The sequence below is a fragment of the Eschrichtius robustus genome, chromosome 1, assembly GCF_028021215.1.
Source record: "Eschrichtius robustus isolate mEscRob2 chromosome 1, mEscRob2.pri, whole genome shotgun sequence".
NCBI lineage: Eukaryota > Metazoa > Chordata > Mammalia > Artiodactyla > Eschrichtiidae > Eschrichtius > Eschrichtius robustus.
In genome coordinates this window covers 160,931,733-160,939,745 of record NC_090824.1, presented here as the reverse complement: position 1 = coordinate 160,939,745, position 8,013 = coordinate 160,931,733, and the positions used below count along the sequence as shown (strand labels likewise).

The 8,013-nt window shown below is 44.5% G+C and overlaps 1 protein-coding gene across 2 annotated transcripts in view; it reads left to right on the top strand.

Annotated features, from left to right (window-relative positions):
• The first annotated feature begins 2,756 nt into the window (after nucleotides 1–2,756).
• The window catches only part of LOC137760708 (NT-3 growth factor receptor), a 77,840-nt gene continuing 72,583 nt past the window's right edge, over nucleotides 2,757–8,013 (top strand). For both annotated transcript variants that reach the window (XM_068537629.1, XM_068537623.1), the window contains exon 1: nucleotides 2,757–2,951. The gene's annotated coding sequence lies outside the window, so the exon portion shown is untranslated. The remainder of the gene's footprint in view (nucleotides 2,952–8,013) is intronic.

Genomic DNA, 8,013 nt, shown 5'->3' with positions numbered 1-8,013 from the left:
GCAGCTGTATAAACAGAAATGACAGTTCAGGGAACCCACAATCAGGATGATCAGTTCAGACTTTCAATGTTCCATCATTTAGAGAGTTGTCTGCCTCTTTGAGTCTGGGAAGCCTGATCCCATTGCCACATAGATAAATACTATGGTCCATTGGCAGCCTCGGGCTGTTCAAGTCAGGTGTTCTTTGTGCTGGACCATCTCCACGCTGGGGCGGTGCTCATATAGTGTCATGCCCTTGTCAGGTTGCCATGGAGACTGATCTTGAGGTCTCCAAAATTGATTTGTATTTATTGGGGATCTGCTGTTTTCCGGATGCTGTGACCAGCATTAAACAGAGAGAGAGAGAGAGAGAGAGAGATAGGATGCACTCTCCCCTCCCCTGTGTGGGGACTATTGGGAGGGTATCTTTCTGCAACAGAGAGGTAAAGACCTTGGAGAAATTGAATGGGTATGACGGGTTTTTTTCTTCTAATAGCATTGTGGTTTGTTTCTGATTACAAAAGTAATTTATATTCACAGTAGACAATTTGTTGAAATACAGATAAGCACACAAACACATAAATTATCCACAGTCCCATCACCCAGAGACAACACTGTTAACATTTTAGCTTTCTGCCTTTCAAATCTTTTTTATGTTCTTATTTAATTATTAAACAGAATCAAATCATTCTATGTGCACGTGCACACACACACTCATTGCTTTGCTACTTCCTTTTTTATAAGATTGTTTCATGTGCCATTTAACTAATCTTTTGCAATATTAAAGACTTTTTATAGATAATCTATTCACATGGTTCAAACACGTATACACACACACACACACACACACACACACAACACTTGTGCATGAATGTTCATAGCAGCATTTTTCAAAATAGCCAAAAAGTAGAAACAAGCCAAATGTGTATCAACTGATGATAAACAAAATATGGGATACACAAACAATGGAATACTACTCGACAATAGAAAGGAATGGAGTACTGATATATGCTACCTGAATGAACATCAAAAACAATATGCTAAGTAGTGAAAGAAGCAGGACACAAAAGATCCTGTTTTGCACGATGCCACTTCTATGAAATGTCCAGAAGAGGCAAATCTATGTAGACAAGAAGTAGATTAGTGGTTGCCTAGGTTTGGGGTTGGGAATGGGGATTACCTGTAAATGGACCCAAGAGATCGTAGTGGGGTGATGAAAATGCACTAAAACTGGATTATGGTGATGGTTGTGCCACTGGTAGATTTACTAAAAATCATTGAATTGTACATTAAAATGGGTGAGTTTTATGGTAGGTAAATAATACCTCAATAAAGTTTATTTATTTATATGTAACTATATATGTAAAATAAAGTTTATATGTATGATATATATAATAAATATATGTAATATGTTGATGTAAAATAAAGATTTTATATACAAACTTTATTGAGGTATTGTTTACCTCAGTTATTATATATATATAATATATATTATATATATGTTACATATATACATGAATTCTTCCTACGCCTGTCCCTCATCTGCAGGTTCATTGTACCACCACCACCATGACCACGCAGGTAACCACTATTATTGTGTGTCCTTGTGAATTATATCTAAACAAATTATATATAAACAAATAATATACGCTCTTGTTTTTCCTCCATTTTGCACATGTAAAACTATATCACACATATTATCCTGTGCTTTATAGTATTCCCCCTTCAAGCTTTTTGGAGCTCTGAGAGAAATTGCTCATTGTTTTTTTTTTAGAGATACATACTATTCCATTGCCTTGGTGTATCCAAATTCATTTAATTTCTTTATAATATTTTGCTCTTACAAATAACTTCAATAGATTGATCAAAAATATAATAAGCCTAAATAAATGTGGTTGAACCTAAATACAACATTAATACAGGGCCAAATAATCCCCACAGGCTATTTGGTATACCTATTTTGTACCTATAACCCATATGAGGTCATACCAATGTGTACCCTCAGTAATAATATATGAGAATGAGATTCTCCACAGCCTCAATAAACACAGAGTTGCAGCATGATTTTTAATGGCTGGATAATGTTCCACCGTGTGGATATACCATCTTTATTTTACTGTTTGGAAACTTGGCTTATTTTGTTTTATTTTTCTATTCTTATGAATAACAGCAGGCATTTCCATACTTTTGGTAGCTAAGCTGAATGAGGGGGATGGCTGAGCGGCAGCGCCCACCAGAGGTGCTGTGTGTCCCTGCATCCCTGCCTTGTGGCCCACTGCAGACACCCCTGGGTATTTAGGGACTCCCCAAGAATCCCCAAGTGTAGCCAGTGGGCTCTCCTTAAGACAGCTGTCCTCTTGTAACAGAGAGCTAACTTAGGGAAGCCATCTCCTTCTGGAACATGATGTCTTCAGAGCCCAGGATACAAAGTTGGTGAGTGTAGGGCTCCTTACCTTTGCCCAGGTGACTTCAAAGCACTGCCAATATTCCCATAATATTGTTCTCCAAAGGGCTCTTCTGGCCAGAGTCTTACCACATTTTAGGTTTGGGGATTCTGAGCTGCACAGTCCAGAAATGTTAATGGGATTCTGAGTGAAGCCTCTAATCTCATATGTCGTACAGATGGCTGACCAAGCGTGGCAGCTTGACTTTCTCAAGGTCAGGGTGAGTGTTGGGAGGCAGTCCCCATGTACCCTGACCTCCTGCCCTGGCCTTTAAGCAGGTGGCCACCTGGGAACATACTGAGTGGGGCACAGCAGTAGAGATTGAAGCTGGCTGCAAGAAAGGCCACAGACAATTCAGAGCGAGACATTTCCAGCCAAAAAAGAGGGGCCCAAACTGGAGAGAAGTCAACCAGCTGGAGCGGATTCAAGGAAATAGCAACAGGAAAGATGAAGCGGCGGAGAGACTGATCATGAGATTATCTAAATCTGCAGCTTTGGAGGCCAAGCGATAGCCGTGTTTTCTCTGTGGTAGGTCTCAGTGGTGACAGAGAAGAGCATGCTGGGGTTCCAGTGAGTCCCCTCCTCTTTTCCTAAAAGGGCCCTTAGTGTCCTTCTGGGGTGGGCATGGGACAGAGGCTGACCAGGAGGAGAAACGGACCATCCCCTCTTCTGAGTTCCTGGGCTCTTACCTGCTGGAGAGGAGGTCCTGGGGAAAGGAAAGGTACATGGACAGCACAGCAGATGGTCCAGAAAGAACCCAAACATATGGGGGCACAGACAAGCATAAGGGGGTGATATTAAGGATTGAGATCGGGTGGTAACAGGGAAGGGAAAGAAAAACTGGGCCTGGGAGGAGCACTGAAATGGAGACCAATGAGCGCAATTAGGTTTGTGTCACTACCTACAGCCCAGGCAAGCTGTTCGTGGGTCATCTGTTAGAGGCGGCTGCCAAGATGCCATGTGTATTCCAGGATCCCTGGGCGCTAGTCCTTCCTCTCTGCCAGGCTGAGGGAGGGGCCGTGGATGCCAGCCCTGGAAACCCACTCAGGCATGTGTGCCCCACCATATGAGGCTCTCTGGCATTCCCCTGGAAGCCAGGCTAGCTGGGAATCAAGGAAGTACAGCATGGGAAGGACCTCTGAGAGACCGTCTTTCCCCTCCCTGCAATGGGATTGCAAAGAAGCAGTTGTAGGCGATTGGAGCAGCCACTGATGCCCAGGCCAAAGGGGGCCTGGTGCCCTCACTAACATACTAGTGTCCATTTCTTGCTTATTTCATTCAGTCATGCCCTCGGCAGGACCTACCCCAGCCCAGGAAGCAGAGAGCACAGCGCGTACCCAGGAATCGGTCCTGCCCAAGCCGCCTCAGGTCTGGCTTGCTTCCTGCCTGCCTAACTGCCCCCTTCCCTTCCCCAGGTCCTGCTGCAGCTGGTGCGCCGATCTGCAAAACTGCTAATGCCACCGTGCTCAGCACCGTGTGTGCTTGATAAATAGCTGTTCATTTTCAAAAGCTGTTAACTAAGGCATTAATTAAATGCTCCTTTCCTTTGAAAGATCTCCCAGGAAGGAGTATTTCCAGTTTCCCTGGAAGTTCACCCATATGACTCACTGAGGATTTTTCTGCCTCAGTGGCACACTTTCTCTTAATGATATGCCAGGATTGAATGAGTATCTAAACTTAATTCAAAGCACAGGGCTATGCATCAGGGTTGCAAAGAGAATTCAGCTCTGGTCACTGAGCTGGCCATGCACAGTGAAGTAATACACAATATTATGGTAAGTTTCTGTGTGTTCTCTGCTTCCTGGAATTCCAGAATCCTGATCATATCTATGTCTGACAAGATAAGTGAGTGCCCCTAGTCATGGGCAAGATAGCTATTGATGAGAGAGCTTAGGTGAGCTTTGGTCAGACCCTGAAGGACTTGGGATTCATCTGTGTTGAATGCAGACGAAGAAAAAGCTGTTGGATTTGGGTATCAGGAGATCACCATGACTTTGTGACAGGTCAGGGGGTGAAATGGTAAAAGGAAGAGTTTAAAGGCTTGAGAAATAAATAAGGAGCTGAAGCTTGGTAGCCTGCACGAGTAGGTAAACTCCCTATCAATGAATCGGGTGACGAAGCGGGGCAAGGGAGAAATTTCCAGGGTAAGTAGGGTCAAGGAATGCTTTTTATTAGGAATGGGGAAACCTTATTCTGTAGGTGAGAAGTCAGTGGGAAGGAGAGATTTATAATATCGAGCAGAGGTCAATACTAGATGGGACAATATCTGAAAAGTAGATGGAAAACACTGAAGATGAAAGCTTGGGTGGAGAGGTTATCCTTGGAAAAAAAAGAACTATCAATTCATCTAAGACAAGAGGGAAAAATAAAAGTGAGATAAGTAGAATTGAAGAGAGGGAACTGAGGGAATTTCTTTTTGTTTCATTAGCGAAATATTGAACAAAGTCACTGAGAATGAGTCAGTTTACACTGGGAAAGTTTTTCCTATGGTCCCCCTGGAAGGAGGTCCTGGGTCAGTCTTGTTTGGGAAGGAGACCCAGATCTTGATGAACTTACACTCATAAAGGACGCAAAATACCGCCTATTTCCGCTACTGGGAGTGTTGGCTGAACTCAATGTCTATGCACATTTGATTGTGGGTGCTTTGTAGCCAAACTTCGTGGCTGCCTAGTAGGGTGCAACCTGGGAAATGCAGTAGGCAAACCCCTTCATCTTCAGTCTCCCACCCTGCTGAGGATTCAGCCTGGCAGCTGTGGCAGGACATGCTGGCCCGTACAAGGATGCCCACCCTGGGTCCCAGAGATGGAGTGAGGTTCCATGCCTGGCCTCCTCCTAGCCGTTACCCTTGGAGAGATTCACAGAACCCACCTAACTGCAATGCAGTTCAGGACTTCCCAGTTGATGAAATGGCTCTTTATTTTGTCCGTGTCAGTGGTTTAATGAGTTAATGTTGTGATCAAGCCCTCACTTGGGTGCAGGGACTCAGGTTAAGGAGAAGATGGGATTTCAGGGGAGATGGAAAACCTGAGGTTCTGGTTTTCAGTAACTTTGACATTCTTGTGTTTACTGGTAGAATCTGTCCTCAGATGACTGCGGCCTTAAGCTTTATATTAACTCAGAGCTGTGATTGCCCTCCTGCTGGGAACTGCCCTGGCTTAATAATTAGCACGTCCACCTTGGCTTCAGAATTTGGTTCTGCTGAAGCCACAGCCACCAGGGATGGTGCTCTATCTCCAGTTCTCACTGGAGGTTTTCAGAGTCACAGGAGCCTCGGGAATAATGATAATAAAACCCACCCGTGCGGTCACTCATCTACCCCTTGAGTTGCTGGGGCACAGTTCTGATGGGGACACAAAGATCCTTAGCTCTCATGGAGCTGGCATTCCACTGAGGAGGCCAGTGGATAAACAGACAAATAAGTCAGTAAGACAACTCTCCGATGGCAGCAGTGCTATGCATGAAAGTTTAAACAGTGTCTTGTGATAGAAGTGTCCCTTCTGTCCAGTGTCCCTTTCAGTTAAATGGTCGGAAAGTGGGCATTTGGGGACAGGTAGTCAGGACTCTGTCAGGGCTGCTGTCAGGGCTCTAAGGTGGCACTGAGCTTGGGATGTGTGAGAAGAGAAGGAAGGGCAGTGGGGTAGAGTAGAGGGGGTGGAGGAGGGGTCGGTGATGCGGTCAGAGGGTGAGCAGGATCAGAGCCCATGAGCAACGATAAAATGAGTTTGGCTTTCATCCTAAACTCAGATTTGAAGTAGAGAAGAGGTAGTAAATTTCCTGCTTTACTTTTTATTAAAGATGACCCTGGCTGGCCGACCGTGTTCCAGAAGGGGTGGAGGCATGGGAGTGAGGGGTAGGGAAAGAATGGAAGCTCAGTTGGGAGACCATTGCGCGGGTGAGGATGGAGGATGGCGGCAACGGGGTGAGAAGAAGTGGGGATGCAGACAGATCTGAGAAATGTTTGGAGGTTGGAGTCAATAGGCTATATTGATGGGTCTGGTGGCACTATGGAAAAGAACCATCAAGTAAAATGGGTGGATTGGGGGTCTGTGCCACTGAGTGAATGGGAATGTCATTTCCCATGCTGGGGAAAATTGAGGCCCTGGGGAGGGGCAGGGGCAGGGTAAAAAGAGAGAGTTCTCTTCTGGCTGTGCAACATGTGAAAGACCACTAGACACTTAAGCTGAGATGTCAGGTAGGGATTTGGACAATGAGGATGATTTCACAAGCCAGATGATGGCTGAGCATCCTGCACATGAAACTGTGGGAGCCCCATCCCACATATACATTCCCCCCCATCCTCCAAGAATGCCCAGGGATGGGGTAGGCTGAGGGTGTCTTGTTCTTCTCATAAAAACTTCCAAGTTCCTGCTTTCACTGGATGGGTGAGTTTACAGACCTGCCTCAGCATCTACATGGACCACAGCTCTCCTGAATCTTTATCCTTGATATGTGAAACGTGCCTTTCGTTCAGTGTTTTATTCTCAGAACATCACCGAGAGTGGCTTTTGCTATAGTTTTGACGTTACATGAGAAGGCTATATGGAAGCAACACAAATTACCAAATATGAAATCTTAGACATTTCTGTTCCTGAATGGCCCTCCAGCCACCAAGCCACTTCCATGATGCTAGGCCCCCCTTTTTTCTCTTTCAAGTTCTCCTCACTCATCTCCTCGCAGGGAAATCCAGGCACCACATTTCAACGTTCAGTGCGATTTAGTTCTTTCCTTACTCAGCGCTGAGGCTGCTTTTGCATTTACACAGACTAATTACTGTGCTCTGCTAAATAATGGGCCAACTACTTCGGGTCCAACTTCCAGTAGCAGGGAGAACTAGCAGGAGTCTAAAATGTTTTTGTTTTCTTTCACAGTCTCTGAGAGGCCAAGGAAGCAGTAAGATTTATTTCTCACTTATATGAAGTATGTCCCCCCCCCCGCCCTTCTTAAAGGAGAGAGTGACCACAGTCCGATGAGATGTAAACATTGACTTCCTCTGTGTTAACCTAGTAGCAACCCAGCCATGACCATTTACCAAGAGCTCCTTTTGTTCCAGAGGTTCTGCTGGATGCTTTCTATAGGTGAGCTCATTTTATCTGACAACAATACCATACTATGGGTCCTCTTATTAGCCCATTTCACAGATGAGGAAGTTGAGGCTCCAAATGGCAACACAGCTAGTGGCAGTGAAGCCTGGGTTTGAGTCAAACCCAACATCTTTTTTTTTTATTATTGAAGTACAGTTGATTTACAATATTGTGCTAGTTTCAGGTGTACAGCAAAGTGATTCAGTTATACATATAATTATATATATTCTTTTCTTAAAATTCTTTTCCATTATAGTTTATTACAAGATATTAAATATAGTTCCCTGTGCCCTGTGCTATACAGTAAATCCTTGTGTTTATCTATTTTATATATTATAGTGTGCATCTGTTAATCCCATACTCCCACTCTATCCCCCCACACCCAACCTCTCAATGAGACTACACAAGGAGGGTGCCGCCAGTATAAATGCTTCCTCTGTGGGACTGTGCTCATCATATGATGAAGATCTTGATGAAGAGGAGGAGGACAAGGGTGATAGTGAAGATCA